General features: G+C 50.9%; 1 protein-coding gene across 2 annotated transcripts in view; it reads left to right on the forward strand.

Moving 5' to 3' along the window:
- Nucleotides 1-238: 238 nt before the first annotated feature.
- CYFIP1 (cytoplasmic FMR1 interacting protein 1) overlaps nucleotides 239-22,588 on the forward strand; it is a 75,124-nt gene continuing 52,774 nt past the window's right edge. For both annotated transcript variants that reach the window (XM_058666500.1, XM_004597608.4), the window contains exon 1: nucleotides 239-259. The gene's annotated coding sequence lies outside the window, so the exon portion shown is untranslated. The remainder of the gene's footprint in view (nucleotides 260-22,588) is intronic.

Consider the following 22,588-nt stretch of genomic DNA (forward strand, 5'->3'; position numbering starts at 1 on the left):
CGGCGGGCCAGGGGGCACACCCGGCCGAGAGGAGGCAGCCACCAGGGCCTCGGCCCGAGCGCGGAGGGAGGAGCGCCAGGAGGAAGGGGCCGAGCCGGGAGAACACCCGCCCCGGGAGGAAGGGGAGGAGGCCGGGTGTTTCCTGGCGCATTCCCGGCCCGCCCGAGTGACTCACTGAGGCAGGAAACTCCCAGGGCCCGCTTGGGACCCCCGACCGCCGCCGCCGCCACCGCCACCGCCGCCACCGCCGCGGACGCAGGTAAGGACCGGCGCCGCGCCATCGCCCGCTGCCACCCCGCAGCCTCGGGGGGCTTCCAGGCTGCCCTTGGGCACCGGAGCCGGGCGGGGCCGGAGCGGGCCCCGGAGGCGGCCTCCCGGGTTGGCCCCGGCTCACGCCTTCGCGTGCCCCTGTTCCACGCGCTGCGCTGGGCGCGTACCCCAAACCGCTGGGCTCTGTGTGCTCCTACTCCCGCAGTCCCACACTCCCGGGGCCCCCGCGCGCAAAATCTCGCCCGCCTACCGCCCGAAGGCTCCCTGCGCTCCGGAACTCCGGCCCAGAGTCCCCAACCCCCGGCTTCCCACCCCGGCTACTGTGTCCCGCGCCCCTGGCACGTGGCGGAGCTTCGGTGGGGAAGGGGTACACTGGTGGTTTGCACGGCATTGTTGGAAAGTCGGGGGAACAGATGGTGCCTCCTGCGCTGGGGTCGCGCGTCCTGCTCCCACCCCGCTGGTGCCTGGTTCCCTCTCCTCCCCCCTTTTTGAGGACAAGAGCGAGACTGTGGTCCAGCGAAGCCTTCTGCAGATTGCTGGGGGGGTTAGGGGGAAGAGGAGTTTGGGGCTTTGTTCGGGAGATGGGATGGTGAACGTGGGCAGGGGCGTTCGGCACAGCCATACTGAATTGTGTTATTTTAAGCCTAAAAGGCACGCGCTTCATTTGCAGCTCCTGGTGGGTGTGAGCAGAAGGTGGAAGCGTGTTGGGAATGGGGTCTGAGGAGCGTGGTGGGAACCAGGGAGGCGCCTCCAGGGCGTCCGTTGGGCTGCTGGGGTCTGAACGGGTCGTGGGCAACGACTGCTTTGCGCAACGGTGAGCAACGGAGACTTGGGAACGCGTGGTTTTTAGCAGCCCCGAGGGTACCGGGGGTGGGGGGCGCACATCGGGGGGATCTCTGTAGCTTCGTTAACATGGTGGCGGTTCCTGGCCGCCGTGATTGGAGCGCAGAATGAGCTCCACATCTTGAGAACTGTGCTGGCAAGCAGGTGCTTGGTGTTTGTGCTGCTGTGCCTGGATGGGTGAGGGTCCCAGGTGCTGATCCCTACCCTGCTGCTTGCTAAGGGCTGTTTTGTGTTACTGAGCTCACCTGCAGAGGCAGGACTGGAAGAAGTAAGCCCGAGTTAAATCCGCGTGGCCCACGGTAGACATGCAGGTGTAGGCATTCAACTAATGTGGGGTTCCTGTTCGCCAGCACCACCCTCAGCTGGCACAGGGGCGAAAACGTCCGGAGTTATCAGTGAGAAAGTTGCCTGGATTCTCCCGTGGGTCTGTGGGCCCATAGTCTGTTGGAAAATGTATGCCCTGCCTTTTATACTTTTTTTTTTCCCCTGTGTGTGTTCCTTTAAAGTTTATGTACTGTAAAATTTGTGTGGTGGGGTACAGTTCAACAAGGTGTGTGACAGCAGCAGCCGTAGTCCGGGTAGGGACAGCTCCACCGCCTCTGGAATCCCCTCGTGCTGCCCCCTGCTGCAGCCTTGCTGGGTCCCCTGCACACTGAGCTGGGGTTCACCTCTGACCTCCGTGCTGCTCTGGTCTGTGGGCCCGGCGTGTTTGGCTCAGTGTGGCACCTTGGAGATGTAACTGGTTTGGCCCTCAGATAGCGAGGGAGTTGGAAGATGTGATGGGAAAGACCAAATTCACGTGTTTGCGTGGTGTGGAACGTTACAAAGCAACTCATCAAAAAGGTAAAACAGCACAGGACTGCGCGTGCGACTTCAGTAACATGGTGAGCTTATAGTCTGTGTTTTCATACATTTTCACTTCATAATGTTAAAGATCTTGAGTAGCAGTTTTCCCCTGTCTTCCTAAGATCTCCTGAATCTTTGTTGTTGTGTACACGTCTCCTGTTATTGTCATGACCGTGGCATTCTATAGTGTAGCTGTATCGTTTGCCTCACCAGCTGTCTGTTAATTGGCATTATTCATAACCAGTATGTTCTGTGCTTCTGCCACTGAATGTTTGCTTTTTTCAAGATTTATTTTTGTTTGAAAGGCAAGTTTTACAGGGAGAAAAGGAGAGAGAGAGAGAGAGAGAGAGAGATTTTCTACCCACTGGTTCACTCCCCAAATGCCGCAGTGGCCAGAGCTGAGCTGATCCGGAGCCAGGAGCTTCTTCCGGGTCTCCCAGCATGGGGGTAGCGGCCCAAGGACTTGGACCATTTTCTGCTGCTTTCCCAGGCCATTGGCAGGGAATTGGGTTGAAGTGGAGCAGCCAAGATACGAACTGGCACCCATGTGGCGTGCCAGCACTGGCAGGTAGAGGATTAGTCTGTTTGGCCACCATGCCAGCCCATAGTGTTTCTTGCGTACTACTTACGTTCTAGGCATTCAAAACTGAGGTTACTTTACCCATAAAGGTCCAGATAATGGTGGCTTTAACACTTCGTGGGACATTTAAAGTTTATTTATTTGAAGAGTTGGTTCAGTAGCATAGCTAGCTAATTCTCCGCCTGTGGTTCTAGTCCTGGCTGTTCCACTTATGATGCAGCTTCCTGCTTCTGATTTGGGTAAGCAGCGGAGGCAAGATCCCAAGACTTGAGACCCTGCACCTGTGTGAGAGACCCAGCGGAAGCTCCTGGCTTCTGACAGGCCTTGCTCCAGCCGTTGGGACCATTTGTGTGGGTGAACCAGCTGATGTAACAGCTCCTTCTCTAACTCTTTCAAGTGAAATAAATCTACAAGAAATGATGAACTGGAGAAGCAGTGAGAGAGAGAAAGGTGGGGAGAGCTCCCTCTTGCTCTTGCTTGCTTTCATCCTCAATGGCCAGGTGGGACTGGGCCTGAACACAGGTGCTGGAAGCTCCATCCACGCCCCCACAGGGCTGGCAGGAATGTAATTACTTGGGCATTAATAGAAGGTTGGAGTCAGGAGCTCGGGTGTCTCAGCTGGTGTTCTAACCACCAGGCTGCATGCCTGCTCCTGTGGGATCTCCGTTTGTAGCACCTGCCGAAACAGCAGCCACCATGATGTGATGCTTGGGTTGGGTTTTGGGCCATCAGAACTGAGGCTGTCAGGTAGGGGTTCCTGTTCTGTGCCGTCATTCGGACAGTCCACACACCCCTCAAAGTTGAGGTGCCAGTAGTCCCACTCTGTGAATAAGGAAAGGTAATGTGGAACAGAGAGCTTGGCCCAGGTCCCAGACCTGCTCAGGGGCAGCGGGGATGCAGCCACAGACCTCAGACTCTAAATCAGGAGGAAGCTGCCAGGTCTCCCACCTCCTCCACACCCCAGATGTTGGGACCCTGTGGCATGTACTGAGCCCCCTACATGTGCTTGCTCAGGGAGCCCTCTGGCCCGTGTGCTCTGACTTCTCACCAAGCCTGCGGCTTCTGGGTTTTGTTCTATGTTGTGGCAGCACCAGCTGGTGGAAAGGTGGGCTCAGTCGGTGCCTGGGGGCTCCCAGGTGGCCAGTGGGAGGGAGGACAGAGGCAGCAGTGCAGGGGAGAGCCTGGGAGGGAGGGAGGACAGAGGCCGCTCTGCAGGGGAGAGCCCAGGTGGGAGAGAGGACAGAGGCCGCTCTGCAGGGGAGAGCCTGGGCGGGAGGGAGGACAGAGGCGGCTGTGCAGGGGAGAGCCTGGGAGGGAGGACAGAGGCGGCTGTGCAGGGGAGAGCCTGGGCGGGAGGGAGGGAGGACAGAGGCGGCTGTGCAGGGGAGAGCCTGGGAGGGAGGACAGAAGCTGCTGTGCAGGGGAGAGCCTGGGAGGAGGGAGGACAGAGGCAGCTCTGCAGGGAGAGCCTGGGGGGGATGGAGGACAGTGGCGGCTCTGCAGGGAGAGCCTGGGCGGGAGGGAGGACAGAGGCGGCTGTGCAGGGGAGAGCCTGGGCGGGAGGGAGGACAGAGGCGGCTCTGACTTTGCTGGTGCCTGTGCCCATCATGGCCATCCTGTGAGCTCGGGTGGCCATGCTACTTGGCTTGTCACAGCCCATTCTCCTCCTACTCTTTAAAATTTATTTTTATTGGAAAGGCAGATTGACAGAGACCAGGAGATACAGAGAGAAAGATCTTTTATCCACTGGTTCACTACCCAAGTGGCTGCAACAGCTGTAGCTGAGTTGATCCGAAGCCAGGAGCCAGGAGCTTCTTCTGAATCTCCCACATGGCGCTCACTCTCTGTCTCTCTCAGGTTCTTTTATTCTGTCTGTGTGTGTGTGTCTGTCGTTATTTATTTGAAAGACTCTGTCTACTGACTCCTCAAATGACTGCAGTAGGCAGCGCTAGGCATTCGAAAGCCCGGAGCTGGGAGCTTCTTCCATCTGGCTAGCCAAGACCAAGTTCTCTGGGCGGTTCTCTGCCCTCCCAAGCACCCCAGCAGGGAGTTGGATCATGTAGGATGCCAGCACTCCTATGGGATGTCAGTGTCGCAGGCCGCAGCTTAATCCTTTCTGCCATGAAGCTGGTTCCCTCAAATAAATACATCTGTTTTTAAAAACAATAAAACCTGGCGAGTGGTAAATGTTTTGTATCCATACACTGTAACGTAACTTACAGCACAAAAAGGATGAAACCCTGATGCTTGCTGCTATGCCAGTGAAAGAAGCCACCTGTGAAATCACGTGTGTTTTTTGCACATTCTGTTGTAAGAGAGATAAGCGACAAAGTAAATTCTGATTGGCTGGGGCAGGGTTAGGAATGGAGATTAACTGGTCAGTTAGGAGGCATCTTACTGCGGTTTTGACAAAGTCATTGTTCACTTAAATAGGTGCATCTTAGCAGGTTGCTTGACATTTTTGCTTTGCTTTTTTTTTTTAAAGGATGTATTGAAGTGGTAAGACAGATATACAGAGAGAAGGCGATACAAAGAGAAAGATCTTCCACCTGCAGGTTCACCCGCCAAATGTTGGAGCTTGGCTGATCTGAGCCAGGATCTGGGAGCTTCTTCTGGGTCTCCTGTGTGGGTGTAGGGTCCCAGGCACTGGGACCATCCTCTGATGTTTCTCCAGGCCGTAAGCAGGGAGATGGAAGGGAGGTGGGAAAGCTGGGACATGAACTGGCACCCATATGGCATCCAGCTCTTGAAGCGAAGGATTAGCCAGTTGAGCTGCCACACTGGCTCTGACGTTTCTGCTTTCCATTTTACCTGCTGAGGTTTTCCAGTGCGTTGTTGGAGAGCTGTAGGTCAGCTCAGAGAGAGCAGCTTTCCCATGTTGACAGTTTAGTTGATGGCCACGGCTCCCTGCTTACGCGATGTTTGATTTCATTCTTGCCATTTTCAGATCTTGTTGTATTCCATTTATATTTGAGCACTTGATATTTTTTTTAAGTTACTGATATGGTATCTTTTTAAAACATGAATATTCTTTTTTTAAAAAATTATTTGAATAGTAGAGGTTTTTCTACCCGCTAGCTGAACCCCAAATGGCTCCAACAACCAGGGCTGACCAGGCTCAAGGCAGGAGCCTGGATGGATGTCTGTCTGGGTTTCCCATGTGGGTAGCAGGGGCCCAGATACTTGGCATCCTTCACTGCTTCCCCAGGCATACTAGCAGGAAGCTGGATCTGAAGGAGGGCAGCCAGGAGTTGAACTGGTGTTCCATAATGGGATGCTGGCAGCATACAGGCCCAACACACTGCACCGCAATGCCAGCCCCTGAAATGGTGTCTTAAAATTTTTTTGAAAGATTTATTTTATTTTTATTGGAAAGGCAGATATACAGAGAGGAGGAGAGACAGAGAGGAAGGTCTTCCATCTGCTGATTCACTCCCCAAGCGGCCTCAACAGCTGGAGCTGCGCCAATCCGAAGCCAGGAGCCTGGAGCCTCTTCCAGGTCTCCCACATGCGTGCAGGGTCCCAAGGCTTTGGGCTGTCCTCCACTGCTTTCCCAGGCCACAAGCAGGGAGCTGGATGGGAAGCATGGCTGCTGGGATTAGAACCAGCACTCATATGGGATCCTGGCGCGTTCAAGGTGAGGACTTCAGCTGCTAGGGTATCGCACTGGGTCCAGTATCTTAAACATTTTTTATTTTTGATGTCACGATTAGAAGTTATGTGTAAGCTTTTAGGGGGTCATGTTTTAATTTCTCTTGAGAGATCTGTAAGTGTTATTTCTGGTTATAGGATAAACTAAATTTTTAAAATAAATCCCAGCAGGTTATTTTGATTAAGGAAAAAAAAAAGATAAACTGATTCTGCGTTGCTGGCACCATGGCATAGTGAGCTAAAAGCCTCTGCCTGCAGTGCCAGCGTCCCATGCAGGTGCCAGTTCATGTCTCAACTGCTCCACTTTAGATCCAGCTTCCTGCTTCTGGGCTGGGAAAGCAACGGAGAATGGCCTGAGTTCTTGGGACCCTGCACCCACATGCGAGACCCGAGTGAGGCTCCTGGCTTCAAAGGGACCCAGCTCTGGGCTTTGTGGCCCTTTGGGGATGAGGCAGCGAATGGAAAATTTGTCTCTCCTTTCTCTGTAACTGCCTTTCAAATAAAAATAAGTTTTTTTTAAAGATAAGTTGATTCTAGGGCCCGGCGGCGTGGCCTAGCGGCTAAAGTCCTCGCCTTGAAAGCCCCGGGATCCCATATGGGCACCGGTTCTAATCCCGGTAGCTCCACTTCCCATCCAGCTCCCTGCTTGTGGCCTGGGAAAGCAGTTGAGGACGGCCCAGTGCATTGGGACCCTGCACCCGCGTGGGAGACCCGGAAGAGGTTCCAGGTTCCGGGCTTTGGATCGGCGCAGCACCGGCCCGTTGCGGCTCACTTGGGGAGTGAATCATCGGACAGAAGATCTTCCTCTGTCTCTCCTCCTCTGTGTATATCTGGCTGTAATAAGATGAATAAATCTTAAAAAAAAAAAAAAAGATGATTCTAAAGCTTAATTGAAAGGAAAAATAAACCGTAATAGTTTAAAAATGCTTAAGAGGAAAATGAATGTGTAAATTCACATTATCTTTGTTCACTGAGATGAAATAAAGAAAATGTGCCATTTTTAACAGCAGTTTAGAAGCATTAAGCACATTTCCATTGTGTGTAGCCATCACCACTGCTCCAGGAACTCTTCCTCATCCCGGACTGAACTGAGTGCACATCAAACCGGAACTCCCGCCCTCTAACCCCGCCCGCTGTGTCCTCACTGCTTCTCCCTGTGAACTGCTCACTGTCCCTGAGAAGTGGAATCATCGGACATGTGTCCTTCATGTTTGTAGCGTCTGTTGCAACTTCATTTCTTTTTAAGGTTAGATAATATTTCATACCACATTCTTTTTAAAAATTTTATTTGTTGGAAAGGCAGATCAGAGTCATCGAGAGAAGGCGTGACGGAAAGATCTTCCATCCTGCTGATTCACTCCTCTGTTTTTTTCCCCCTGTTCTGGGTCCCTGGAGGTTTCCATATGTCTTTTGAGATAGACTTTCTGTTTTTTTTTTTTTTTTTTTTGCAAAAGGAAATTGCATTAGAATTTTGAAAAGGAGGGCACTGAACTAGAGATGGGTCAACTTTCCAATATATATTTTTATTTTTATTATTTTCCATGATGCAGTGTTGTTGCTGTGGGGTTGCCCCCCTTCCACCTCCCCTTCCTCCCTCCCCACCCCTCCCCTCCCGTTGTCATCTCAACAGCATATAGCGCATGAACACTGGATGCTGCTCTGTCTAGTTGTGTCTTTAATGTATTTTAGCAATGCTTTGTGATTTTTAGCATGAAAATCTTTCACTTTGGTTCAATTTATTCTTTTTTAAAAACATGTATTTGTTTACCTGCAAGATTTAGAAGGAGAGACAAGGTGTGATCTTCCATCTGATGGTTCACTCCCCAGTTGGTTACAATGACCAGGGCTGGGCAAGGCCACAGCCGGGAGTCAGCCTCCATCCAGGTGTCCCATGTGGGTGGTAGAGGCCCAAGATCTTGGGGTACCCTCCACTGCCTTCCAGGCACAGTGGGAGGGAGCTGGATTAGAAGTGCAGCATCTGGGATTCGATTCAGTACTCATCTGAGATGTTTGAGTTATGGGTATGGCTGCCAGCCCTGTCATCTCACTCTTGGGGCCTTCACATGACTGGATGAAGCTCACCCATGTTACATTGGTTTATGTGCTCTATTAAGAGTCTGCAGACTTTAGATGACAACCCCCTTGGGAAAGTTCCTTCCCAGAAGCTGGACTGGAGTTGGGCACAAAGCTGGGTACCATGACCTCATGAGGTTGACAGCAGTAACCATCACGGGGTAGTTTTCTGTGTTAATCATTTGTACTTTAGAAGATTGCTTGCTGTGCTGGTACGGAAAGTCGCCAGGTGGGGCCAGTGCCCTTAGAACCGCTAGAACTGACAGCCCTGCCTCTACCAGGAGCGGAAGCCCCAGGGGCTGGTCACTGGGCGCCCATCAGAGCTCAGCTAAAATCCATGGAAACTGGAAGCCCTCTCAGTGTCCACGTGGGTCTCATACCCACTGGGGGTGCTCTGCCCAGTGTGGCTGGGTCCTGAAACTAGCACAGCAACATGACCGTCAACATGAACTTCTGTCCTCCCTGACCAATAGTGAAGCCGTGACAGTTGGCTGTCCCTTGTTTGTGAGATGGGTTGTGTTCCTGTGAACAGCATTTGAGAAGTGTTTGGCACTCGCGCTTGCCTACCTCTGCCCAGGTTCAGGTAGGGGGCAGATGTCCTGGGCTGCAGCTCAGCCTGGCTCCCACAGCCAGTGTGGCAAGCAGCCCTGTGGGCCTTGGCGGGGCTGTCCAGCAGGTAGCCCAGACCCCATCATTCCATACGCTCTGACTTGAATGGCTTAGGTGCCCCAAGAGTCTCATATCGGTCATGTTCCTCCAGTGTCAGCCAAGATGGCGTGCTCCTGTGCTTTGCAATTTCACATAGAAAGGAGCTGGCTACTGGCTATGGCACCGACATCTTAACTGGAAGTGCCACTGCCCTGAACCAGGACACGTGTCCCAACCCCTTAGCTAGCAGGGCTCAGCCAGGGTCTGTCCAAGCCATGCTGCAGGCCCAGGGCGTTCCCCATCCATTGCAGGCCAGCTGGGTACACAGCCTCCCCTGGGAAGTGGTGACGGAGCATTGTCCTCTTGTGTCCCTGAGTTACATCTGAGGATCTTTCCAAGTTTTGGGTTGCTTGGAAAAGTTTAAATTATGCAGACTTATTCAGTAGTTCCCCTTGCTTCCCTACCCCTGTGGAGAGGGGAAGAAGAAGTGATTTTGAGGAAGTGTTTTCATGTCTGGGTCATTTCTGAATGTGCGCCCTGCCCCCCAGGGTACCTCGGACCTTGTGTGGTGGGGTGTGTGTGCTTATGGTTTATGCTCTTAGACACTGCCTCTTCCAGGCCGATTGCGTGTATCCTAAAGCGCGTGCTTTGGAAGGGTGGCCTCAGGATCACGCACTGTATTTGCCCAGTGGTTGTGGAGGTCTGTACCCATGGCAACTAGAATACCATCCCCAGATTTGCATGCTGGTGGTGAGGTTCCTGATGAACTTTCGGGGTGCGGGTTCCTAGGTCAGAGATCTCCAGAATGGTGTTGTCTGCCCACCATCCTGTGGTTGGCCCCTCTACACTCATTGCTTCCTCCGTCTCTAGGAATCAGCCATTTCCAAGGGTGTCTGTATTGGTTTGCCAGGACGGTCATAGCTGGTCATGCGTCTGGGGGGCTTAGGTGGTAGGTTTCTTTTCTCTGCTAGAGGCTGGACAGGGTTGGATTGCTTGGAAAGCCCTCTCCTTGGCCGGTAGGCCACTGTCTCCTCCCCACATGTTCGCATTATTTTACCCAGTATCCCTGGGTCCCTTCTCTCTTTTGGTTGCACTCTGCGCGGGGGGTTGTGGGGAGTGCCTATCGTAACAGCCTCATTTCAGCTTAATTACCTGGGTGAAGACCCTATCCCCAGTGCCATGTGTCCTGAGTATCTGGGAGGGAGGGCTTCCTCATGGGAGCCCAGAACACAGTTTGCATAGTAAGAGTTTGGGCCTGGGCCTGTCCTTCGCACTCTTCTGTTGAAAGCATTCCTATGCAGGTTAACTAATTTGTATGGAAAAGAGGTTTTATTGGCTCAGTCCTGAAGGGCGCCAGCTGCCACTTGGCTCTGATGAGCGACCCAGGATGGTGGCATCTCGGTTGAGGGGAAAGGGTGAGAAACACCTGACAAGGTTAGCCAGGGAGGGAATATTCTAAAAGAGTAATCTGCCTTGTGGGAACTACCTGGGGTCCCCTGCGGACGGTTTAATGCCTCGGAAATGTCCAGTTATCTGACCAGCTCCCCCTAGACCCCACCTCTTGACGGTTCTGTCCTGTATATTGCCGTCACATGACTACAACTACACCCTGCTTCAGCTCAGCAAGGTTGGCAAGTCTGTTTTGAACATTTTAAATTCCTTTTTCCTTATAGCCACAAAAATCTCAAAGGGATCTGCATCTATTTTGAAATAACTTCAAATGTGCAAAAGTAAAAATAGTTGGAAGAATGAACGCACACAGCTTCTGTCCATCCATTTGTAGCCCTTTATCCCTAAGCACTGGAGTGTATGGTTTCCAAGAATAGGATGCTTTCTCCTACAGGTCAAGTGTATGATCTGAACGTCTGAAATGCTCCTACGTTGAGGTTTTTTGAAACCTGACTGTTATCTGACCTCATGTGAAGATGTAAGCACACTGAAAAAAAAAAAATCCTGTATGCAGTTGCCTTCAAGCCGTGCCATGAGGTGCATGGAGGGTCTTCCCAGCACAGTGATGCTGTTTAGGATGCCTGGGGTCAAGTCCCTCACCCTGCAAGGCAGCAGGTGCATGTGGGTCCCTGCCACCCCGAAGAGACCCAGATCTGCGTCAGCCTAACCCTGGCCGCTGTAGCTTTTGGCGAATGAGCTAGTAGCTGGAAGATCCCTATTTGTATGTCCCTGATTCCCTGTCAGTAATTAAAATTTTTCAAAAGGACTGTTGAAAATGTGTGATAACAAAATAGAGGCAACTCAAGATCATTAGTCTAAGTAAAATATGACAGGTGTGAAAAGAAGAATAGCATTTTCTCTTACGTGTGATAGTTAATAGAGAAAAGATGAAGAAAACAAAGGCCAGGAGGGAGGGATCATTATGTCCTTAAAATTGTGAGCCACAGTGGATGTGTTCTCTTTGCATTAACACCATGTTAACGTGAGCATTGATAAGAATTGTGTTATAGTGGCTGTCATACATTTGCTGTGACCCTGTAAATCTAATGTATTAATAAACTCCTTAAAATGTTTTGTTAGTACCAAAACGGACTTAACTTGCAGTTTTGCTTTCTATGAACTTTTGGAAGTACACTCAATATGAAACTTAAATGGGACTGGGTCCGCTCTGTAAGAAATCTTGTTATGCAAATGCACGTGTTTCAAAATCTGAACAAAACCCAAGCTCTGAGCTACTCATGGTGTCAAGCAATTCAGACAAGGAATACTCACTGTGTAGCCTCACTGTTCAGTTACTGCCTGTGGCCTCTGGCTGGAGAATGCACGGCCTGTGAGTCAAGTGCAGGAATGTTCCACAGCTCGTGGTGGCAAGTCTGTCAGTGGCCTCAGTGACTGGGAGAGACTGGGCAGGTTGAGGCGCTTGACTGAGTTCACTGGAATAGTACATGCCCTTAAACCGTACTTCCGGTGTGCCGTGGGACAGTAAAGATGCGTGTTGGTCATCAGGTAGTAATGGGAAGGTCAAGGGAACTGTACATAAACCGCCCAGCCCAATTCATGAGTACTAGGCCTAAATGTACCTTCTCAGAATCTGTATAGATGAACTGCAGCTTTTTAAAATACACATTTTGGGGCAGTTCTCATTTTTAATATTGTTTATAATTGAGAGGGATGCATGCCCTTGTGGACTTTGGGTTTGGGTGTAGAGGATCAGGTACTGAGAAGATGGATGGGACATAGTTACAGGGCTTTTTTTTTTCCTCCCTGGTGTGCTCACGGGAGGAGGAGGTGGGAGTGCGCCTTGCTTTCAGACTACAGCAGCACCTGGGGATGGAGGGTGGTGGCTTGAGGACACCATGGAGAGCCCAATGCGGGGAAGAACATTCCAAGGGTGTTACTTGAGTGGTTTTGATACTTCTCAGAAGTTGGTGCCTTTGTTGCTCTAGGATTGAGAAATTCTTTAAGGTCTCTTGCCTGACCGGGTCCACGGTAGCGTATCCACAGACCCAGGCACTTGCTGCAAAGCTAGGCCAGGAGAGTTGTCTAATCTGTTCTGCTTTCTACCCTCGGAAGAGGAACTCCATGTCCTCTGCTGGCCTAGATGAGCTGGCCGTCATGTCTTCCGTGTGCATCTGGGCATGCTGTCCACTGCGCAGGCATCAGCCAGTCCCAATACATGGCACTCCAAATTGGGCCACACATCCTGTGATTTTTCTTGTGACTGGGGTTTGAGTGCAGCGGTCTAGACAGGGAGCCTCTCCCCCCCGACCCACCAAGGAACCAGATGAACTACAGCTTCCACAAAACAAAACAAAACAAAAACAAAAACAAGACAAACGCAGGCAGCTGACACCCTGATGGCACAGGCCAAGGTGGTGAGACATGCTGTGGATGGCGGGCAGGATTCAGCCAGGTCACAGTGATAGTGGATTGCTGCCTTGTTTAATTGTTTAAAATTTTTTTATGTTAAAACTTTTGTGTGTGTATGTATGTGTTAAAACTTTTAAAAAGGATATTTATTTGAAAGGTAGAGAGAGGGGTAGAGATCTTGTAGCTGCTGATTCACTCCCTGAATGGCCACAATCCCAAGCTGAACTAAGGGGAAGGGAGGAGCCTGACGCTCCATCTGGATCCTGCCCGTGGGTGACAGGGACCCAAGTTCTTGGAGCATTTCTCTCTGCTTTCGCAGGTACATTAGCAGGGAGCAGGATGGGAAGTGGAACAGGCAAGACTCTGACAGATGCTCCTGTGGGATACAGGTGCTGCGGGCAGCAGTGTTGGTGCACCACAGTGCTAGTTGCAATAACTGTACACTTTTCGGGGGCACGGTGTGGTATTTCAATACATACACAGCAGGGATCAGTCAGACCAGGCTCTTAGCCTTTTGGTCTCCTTACTTTTTCATTGTGTTTAAAGCCTACCAGTGCCTTTGTTCATTTGTTCTTTACTCAGAGCGTAACCGTGTGCTGTATTGCTCACACTGTGCTGTGAAAACACCAGAGTCGCTGGCATTCACCTATCTATGTTTTGGAACCCGCTGTCTGATCCACATCCTCCCAACTCCCATCCTTTCCCAGCTTCTAGTAATTCCTAATTTAAATTCAGGTTGCATATGTAGATATAGATCAATGAAATGTATGTGTTTTAGAAGATTTATTATGGACAAGTTCCAGAGAGCAAGGAAGGGAGAAACGAAGCAAGCTTCCATCATCTGGTTTACCCCCCTCACAGCCACGGTGGCCTGGGCGGGCCAGGTGGAAACCAGGCACGTCATCACTGTGTATCACATGGGTGGCAGGGACCCAAACATTTGGGCCATGTTTTGCTGCGTTTCCCAGATCGTTTGCTGGGAGTTGGATCATAGGTGGAGGAGCTGGGACATGAACCAGTGCCTATATGTGATGGTGGCACTGCAGGCAGTGTTTTTACCTGCTGTACCACAGTGTTGCTGGCCTCAAATATAAAATGCTTGTAACTTTCACTTGTAGGAGAGAACGTGTAGTATTTGTTGGTCTTTTTTTTAAGATTTTATTTATTTTTATTGGAAAGGCAGATTTAGAAAGAGGCGAGATAAAGATCTTTCATCTGCTGGTTCACTCCGTGATTGGCCGCGACAGCCAGAGCCGAACCAATCTAAAGCCAAGCCACTTCCGGGACTCTTATGTGGGTGCAGGGTCCCAGGGACTAGAGCCATCCTCCACTGCTTTCCCAGGCCACAAGCAGGGCGCTGGATTGGAAGTGGAGTGGCTGGGACATGTGGGTGACAGGGGCACAAGTTCTTGGAGCATATGGGATCACAGAGGTTGAGGATTAGCTACTTGAGCTATCTTGGTGGGTCTAGTATTTGTCTTTTTGTGACTGATATAATGATCTTCAGTTTCATTCCACTTGAAGAAAGTGTTAGGATTGTGTCCTTTTTTATGGCTGAATAATACTCCCTTATCTTAGTCCATTTATCGGTGGATGGGAGCCTAGTTTGATTTCCATATGTTGACTGTTGTGAATAGTACAGCTTGGGTTTCTTTTTGGTATGTTCCCAATAGAAAGGTAGTTGTGTCACGATTCTCCTATCTTGAACATTGGTACAAACAAGTGCATACATTGGGAGCAAATGAAGTCTAAGAATTAGCAGATGTCTGAGGCCCAGGAAATGCATACATTCAGGTTCAGCAACCTTTTCATGGCTCTCAAGGTTGCTTTTCAATCTCCCAGAGGGCCTTCTGCCTGAAGCATTTATCACGTGGCTGATTGCAAGGCTTTGGGTGGGGGAGATAGCAGTTTGCTGAGGCTGGGACTGATTAAAAAACTGCTTCCTTCCCCGGGCAGGCAAAGCTCTTCCTGCTCTGTAAATTTAGAAGTGAAAGAGGAAATTGCCAAGGTGGAAGGCAAGGAAGTGTCGGCCATGCCAAGTTAGAACCCAGGTCTCGGAGAGCGAAGCATCGGGGTGAGCGGAGAGCAAGCAGCTCAGCTGGGAAAGGCTCCCGCGGCATAGATGGCAGTGTCTGCCTTGCCGTCGTCACAGGTGTTGCAAGAAGAGAACACCAGGTCTCCCAAGGATTGGAAAACCAGGCAAGCAAACCACCCAGGCAGCAGCAGACAAGCTGGCTATTCCCTAGGAAAAGTGTTGAGCTTCTGCAACAATGCAAGGCGTGCAAGTTAAATGAGCGTTTGGGGTCCTTTTATCTATTGTGCTGTGAGTGTGACAGGGATCCCCTGGTTACTGTGGTGAGGTCTGCCATGGGGAGAGATTCCAGCATTGTCGATAGGATGCCGTGGGCGAGAGTACCTGGCCCAAATCCACCTGCAGCTGTACAGATGGTGGCTCCCAGGTGTTTTTCTGTGTCTCTGGCAAGTTTAGCTGTGGGAACCAGGTTTAGTGTGTTGGTTTTACACAAAGGGTACCCCACTCTGGGCAGTGAGAATGCTGGGCCTGTGCCTGGGGCATTGAGGCAGGTGGCTGGAGATGGGCTGGGAAGACCCGAGGCTAGCAAAGGAAGAGTGGGATTTCCTCCTGAGGGGTACAGGACCCCTTCCATGCCTGTTTTTTTTTTTTTTTTTTTACCCCATTTATTTTAGTTTCAGGATAGTTTTTCCTGCAAGTCCTCGGGGAATGCCTCATTGCATCAAATGCTTTCTCTTGCCACTGCAAGACACCCTGGGCTCCATGAACATAGCTTGGAAACCACAGGTGCAGGCAGAGGAAGTAGAGGAGGTAGAAAGAGGTACAGGGTGTTACGGGAGTTGCACGCCATGCTGTTGGGCAGGTGTTTGGCTTCATGATTCCAGTGCTGGTAAAGAGGCCTGTGTCCCATATCAGAAAACCTGCGTTGGAGTCCTGGCTCTACTCAGACTCACCTTTAGTGCTCAGGCAGACCCTTCGAGGCAACAGGTGGCTGGGATCCTGCCTCCTGCACGGGAGAGCCAGATAAGTTCTCAGCTCCAGGCTCTGGCCAGACCAAACCTTGGCCTTTGTGAGCAGTTGGAGAGCGATAAAAGTAGAGTGGCAGGGGTAGTTGCAGGTTCGGAGGGATCCAGCTGGGTCATGGGTGACCAGGCTGCACAGGGAGTGATAGGAAGGAAGCCTGGACACGAAACGTTCCAGAGGCGGTGAGACCACTGTGTGTTGAGAGCCTACTCCAGGGCCCAGCATGATGGCTCAGTGACTAAATCCTTGCCTTGTAAGCGCCAGGATCCCACATGCATGCCGGTTCATGTCCCGGCTGCTCTACTTTCCATCCAGCTTCCTGCTTGTGGCTTAGGAAAGCAATGGAGAATGAATGACCTTGGGACTCTGCACCCTCTGGGGAGACCTGGAAGGGCTCGTGGCTTTGGACCTGTTCAGCCCCAGCTGTTGTGGCTACTTGGACAGAGAACCAGTGGATGGAAGATCTCTCTCTTTCTCTGTCTCTCCTCTCTGGAAATCTGCTTTTCCAATAAATATAAATAAATCTTCAAAAAAACAAAGTGCGTCTACCCCTCAGGCAGCCTGGTCTGGCCACAGGGGCTGTGGACCGAGGAGGGGGCCCCTCTTCCCTGAATACCCATGTCTCTCCTTGTGATTTTCAGTCTCCTTTGATTTTTGTTTCTTTGTAGTAAGTTAATTATTTGACTGTGCTTTTGAAAATAGAACTTGAAACTTTCATACCTTGGATTTTTTTTTCCTCCAGTACTGAGGCTAGACTTGAAGATGGTGGTTTGTTTTTCCTTAATATTTATTTATTTATTTGAAAAATAGAGTGACAGAGGACAGGGAGAAAGGTCACGAGAGCCAGGGCTGGGGCAGGCCGAAGCCAGGAAGCAGGAACAGGCATTTGTCAGTGAGGTAGTGAGCCAGGTTCCCGGATGTCCTGGCTACCAGGAACTTAGTCTGGGTTTCCCTATGTGTGGCAGGAACCTGTGATCCTGAGTCAGCATTTGCTACCTCCCAGATGCAATCATCAATTGGAAGCTGAATCAGAAGCCAAGTAGGCAGGCCTCCAACCAGGCATTCTGAATAGCAGATGTGGGCAATCCAGCCCGCAGTGTAGCTTGCTGCACCCAAGTGCCAGCTCCAGCGATTTGGTTTTTAATTGTGAACTCTTTGCCTGGCTGATCGCAGCCTTGTTGCCATGGGCGAGCTGCGAGCTCTGGCTTTATCTGGGGGAGCCAGCTGGAGGGCAGGCTGGCACTGCTCAGTACTTGGCCCTACGGAAGAACACATTCTTTCCAGCCTGTGGGAGGGAAGGGGGAATGGTTCAGTAACGTCTGCTTGTCTTCCTCAGATGGTTTAATTTACAAGGGAACAGACTGCGCAAAATATTGGAAGTTTCCACTTTTCCAGGAAGGGCTGATATTTGCATATAGAGGAGGAAGAAAAATCAGCTCATCAACAGGAGTATTTTGTAGTTGGCTATGCTGTGTAAATGACAAAGCAAGATGCTTTCAAGGTAAAACATGGAAAAATGACCTATTTGGATGTGCTGGGCAGACCTCCTTTTTCACAAAACATGCCTTGTGGATGGCATGCAGGAGGGCCTCCGATTGCCACGGCGCTGTGTGTGCCAGTGGCACGGACGTTTTGTTGTGTGGGCCACCCTCAGTTCTGCATTTTCTGGCTTGCAACTTCACAGTTTTGTAACCCTGAAATTGAGCTCCAGTAACTTTCTGTTTTCACAGTCTGAAAGAGAGTTGCTTTCACGCCCCAATTAAAGGACAGACCCTCCCCTGGTTTGTGTTGGACAGTCGGTTCCCAGACGTTGCCCCCAACCTCTCCTCCAACATGGGCTGTGCAGGGCAAGCACCGTGGCACTGCCAGCTGGCCCGAGACCCCCTTCCTCAGAGCAGGGACTGCTGAGCCTGGGACCAGCTCCTGGGAAAGCTGGGGCCGTGGCCCCTGCATGCTGGGTCCTTAGGAACATGGAGCTGGCCTGAAGCTGCAGTCATGTGTCACTTGCTCATGGGGTGTGTTCTAAGAAACGCGTTGTTGCGGCATTTTGTCTCCGTGTGAACATCGTGGTGGGTACTTCCCCAAAGCTGGATGGCAGAAGTCACTCACTCAGCCTGGCCTCTTGAGGCAGACAAGATGTGACAGGCAGATGTCTGGCTACTCGTGGTGTCACTCGGCACGCTGTTTCACAGTGAGCTTTTTAAAATGTGTAGTATTGCTTATCAGTAATCAGGTGCTATCCTGTAAGTACTTGCAAGTGCTGCACTGACATGCCTGGCAATGCAGGAGGCTAAGCAGCATCACAGTGACATGATGACAGTTGTGACATCACTAGGCTGTGAGGTTTTGTGTCTGTGTGTGTGCATGTATTTTCCCCCCAGCTCCCTAGTAATCTTACAGGACGTGTATTGTGATCACTGTTGGCTGAAACACTGCTACATGGCACTTGACTTTGGCCTCTGTTTCTCTGGATCATGCTTCATCCAGGGAGTCTGGGCTGAGCTCCGTGATGGGTGCAGGGACCAGTTGGCTTTAGGTGCTGGGGGCATTGCCAGGTTGAAGGTCAGTGATTGCTTTGGAAGCAGAAGTACCCATGGCATCTCTGCACTCTGTGCTGGTCCCTTTGGGGCTTTTCACCCCTTGGTCTCTGTGAATCTCCCTCGTGCACCTGGTGCAGACAGGTTTCCAACCCTGATTAATACTTGTGTCCTCTTGCCCTACTGTTCATAATCCTTATTCTGATTACAGGGCAACTGTTCCAGCAAAAGGTTCTTCAAACTTGTTTGCTTCCAGGACAACACTTAGTTAAATAATGATGGAAAATAGATACATCTCAAGACAGCTGGCTGTCCTTTGGTCCTGTGAAGACGAAGGCCCACTCTGTGGCCTGCGTCCTCCTGTGGGCACCTGCACCAACAGTGCTGGCTGAGGTTGTCTTGGCAAGGAGGAAGCCGTGTGTGTGTGTGTGCGCGCGCGCGTTCGTTCTGTGACAGCTCCAGAACCCCAACCCTGCCCCCACCCTATTGTGCCTATGTGAGCCTAACATCATGGTTCAGGACTGGCAGTCCCTGAGCTGCCTTCAGTTTTATTTTATTTTTATTGCAAAGTCAGATATGTATAGAGGAGGAGAGACAGAGAGGAAGATCTTCCATCCGATGATTCACTCCCCAAGTGAGCGCAATAGCTGTTACTGCGCTGATCCGAAGCCAGGAGATTGTTCTGGGTCTCCCACATAGGTGCAGGGTCCCCAGGCTTTGGGCCATCCTCGACTGCTTTCCCAGGCCACAAGCAGGGAGCTGGATGGGAAGCAGGGCTGCCGGGATAGGAGCCGGCGCCCCTATGGGATCTCGGGGCATTTAAGGCGAAGACTTTAGCTGCTAGGCCACCATGCTGGCTCTTGCTTCTCTTATTCTTGAAGATTTATGAAAAAGGCAGAGTGACAGAGAGAAGGGGAACCACAGTGTAAGATATCTTGCATCGCTGGTTGACTTTCCAAATGGCTGCAGTGTCTGGGGGCTGGGCCAAGCCAAAGCCAGTGTGGCGAGCTCCAGCCGCCAGGTCTCCCATGTGGTTGGCAGAGGTCCAAGGGCTTGGCTTATCTTCCATTGGCAGGCAGCTGGATTGGAAGCTGAGCAGCCAGGACTTGAACTGGCTCTCCAATACAGGGTGCAGGCATTGCAGGCAGCAGTTTAACCTATGCCAGCCCTATTCTTTTATTTAGTTATTTAAGAGGCAGAGTGACAAGAAGGGAGAGACAGAAAGAGATGCCCCCACACTGCGCTGTCATGGGGCAACCTGCCATTGAGCCTCAGTTGGGTCTCATCTGTGACGCCCCTCATTGAAGGCACCTGTCTCCTTTGGCCCTCTGGCTAATTTTCTGATGCGTAAGTCTGTGTCCTAGGGATGCTGGCTTATTAAACACACTCGCACACTCACTCCATGCTCGAGCATTGTGCTGCTCTTGCCGTCGTAATCCACTGGCACGGTCCATGCTGCCAGGGGAAAGTCAGTCTTGCTGCTCCATTTTCCACTAGGTTTACGGTTTTTTTCTTTTTCAGCCTGTGTTTTCTTTATGCGACCTTGTCCAGTTACACCAGGACCGTTTCAGATTTGTTCTGTCTTTGTCGAGACTTGATGCTTGCTGTCCACACATAACCTCCCTCTGAGTGTGAGAGAGGAATAACCAGCTCAGGGGTGGCCTCGCTTCCTCCCAGGATACAGTCACGACATGGTCACTTCCGTAACTTCAGAAGGATGAAATTTCGCCCCACCTAGCTCGATTCAGTCCTGACCCTGCCTGCCAGAAGGCAGCATTAGGTCCTTGGGTTGGTGATCTGGTAGCATTTTATTTATGTAACTCTTGTAATTATATAGAGAGATTTACAGCTTACTGTTAGGCGGTTTTACATAATTTCCATTTATAGACATTTTGATTGTTGAATTCTATTGACAACCAGACTTCTTTTTTATCTTCCATTCCCTGGTTCAGTCTGCAAATTGCCACAACAGCCAGAGTTGGGCCTGTCTAAAGCCAGGAGCTAGGAACTCCATCCCCATCTCCCACCTGGATGGCAGGGGCCCAAGTGCTTGCACCATATTCTAGTGTCTTCCCAGATGCATTTTCTTTCTTTTTTTTTTTTAAGATTTATTTTTTTATTTTTATTACAAAGTCAGATATACTGAGAGGAGGAGAGATAGAGAGGAAGTGGAGCCGCCGGGTTTAGAACTAGCGGCCATATGGGATCAAGGCGAGGACCTTAGCCACTAGGCCACGCTGCCGAGCCCCCCAGATGCATTTTCTGAGAGCTGAATCCAGAGCTGAGCAGCCAGGATTCAAATCAACACTCCGGCCCAGCATGATGGCTCAGTGGCTAAATCCTCGCCTTGTATGCACTGGGATCCCATGTGGGCACTGGTTCATATCCCGGCTGTTCCACTTCCCATTCAGCTCCCTGCTTGTGGCCTGGGAAAGCAGGAGAGGACAGCCCAAGGCCTTGGGACCCTGCACCCATATGAGAGACCTGGAGGAGGCATCTGGCTTCGGATCTGCCCAGCTCGGCTGTTGGAGCTGCTTGGGCAGTGAGCCAGTGGATGGAAGATCTTTCTGTCTCTCCTCTCTGTAAATCCACCTTTCCAATAAAAATAAATAAATCTTTAAAAAAAAAAAAAAGGTAGCACCAATGCTCTGATTTTAGAAGATGTGTCACAAGTGGTGGTTTAACTTGTGAACCACAAGAAAGTCCCCAGAGATCTTGGGAGGAGTTGGAGAGGAAACGATCTGTTCTGTCTTTACCTCTTCGCCCACTCTGTCATTTCGGCTTCGCTCCTCCCGTCCCAGGCTTCCCCTGGGCAGTTCCCTGTGCTGTGGGCTGCTGTCCATGAGTTCTGATTACGCTTCAACGTTCTCATATCCTCATTCCTGAGCAGTGCCTGCATCACCTGGCCCCGCTGCTGCTGCTGCTTGCAGAGGTGAGAGCCATGGGCATGTCTCTCTGGCTGTCTCTCTTTAGTTTTCAGTAGTTTGGCGATGATGTGTCTGGGTGTGAACTTTTTTGAGTTTATTTGGTTTGCAGTTCATAAAGTTTAGTTTTCTTTCTTTCTTTTTTTTTTTTTTTTTGAAAGACAGAGATAGAAAAAGGGCAGCTCTTCTTCTATCTGTTGGTTCAAACACCTGTAACAGCCAGAGCTTGAGCAGGTGAACACCAGGAGCCAGGGACTCAGTGCTGCTCTCACAGGCGGGTAGCACCTGCTGCCACCCAGAGTGTGGGAAGATGGAACTTTAAGTGGAGCTGGGTCTTGAACCCAGGCACTGGATATGGGATGCAGGCATCTTAGCTCCTGTGCCAAATGCCTGTCCCAGTAAGGCTTCTTGAACCTGTGGGCCGAAGTCTCCAATTTGGGAAGTTTGCAATCTTTTTTTTTTCCCTCGTTTTTTGTTTGTTTGTTTGTTTTAGAACTGTTGGCTTGGTCCCTGCCTCCCTGCACTCTGTGGCCACCAGGATTGACCTTTCCTTTTGTCCCTAAGTTCTCTCCGGGTCCTCTCTGGCTTCAGAGCGCACAGATGGCTTGTTGTGTCCTGGAGCTCACAGCATCTTTTGCTTTACTCTCAGACCTGTTAAGCGGGTTAAATATTTTCAGTATTGTAGTTTGTAGTTCAAAATTTCCATGTGCTTTTTCTTGACTTCTTGTTTGGTTGGCTTCCTGGGCTCTGGAAAGGTTGTGACTGTTGGAGCACTTGCTTCTTGCTCCGTGCTTCCAGAGGGTGACGGCAGTGTTGGCGTGGTTTTAGCCTTGCTGCCTGTAGATCGTCTTCCCCACAGGAGCTGAAGTATTCCTCATTCTTCCTGGGCGAAGTCATTTGGATTGGCTGTTTGGATACTGTGATGTGAGGCTGTGAGCCTTGCATAAACCCCAGGATGACGTTGGGAGTTTCATTTTAGCAGTCGGGTTTAATTTAGGTCTGGTCTGCCTTCCATACATTGTGGCTCAATGTCAATTCCAATTTTCACAGCCGCAATGGCCTCTGTCCCTTGTATACCTCCCACAGCTGTGTGATGTGGCTGTAGGCTCAGGGTTGGGGTTTGGGAATGAGCAGGGCCAGGCCTCTGCTGCCTGAGGGTGGCCTGGGAGTTGATGGGAAATGTGAGCTGGTTCCTCTGCTTTTGCTCCTTGCCACACTGGTGAGGACTTTCTGGGACTTTTTGTGTCTTTGGGCCTTCCCTTTTCAGTTCTCCAACCCGTGTGTTGGACCCCATCACACCTGAGCTTATGTCTGGTTCCCCAGCCAAGGCTCCTTCTATCTT

Source organism: Ochotona princeps, chromosome 6, assembly GCF_030435755.1.
Source record: "Ochotona princeps isolate mOchPri1 chromosome 6, mOchPri1.hap1, whole genome shotgun sequence".
NCBI classification, from domain to species: domain Eukaryota; kingdom Metazoa; phylum Chordata; class Mammalia; order Lagomorpha; family Ochotonidae; genus Ochotona; species Ochotona princeps.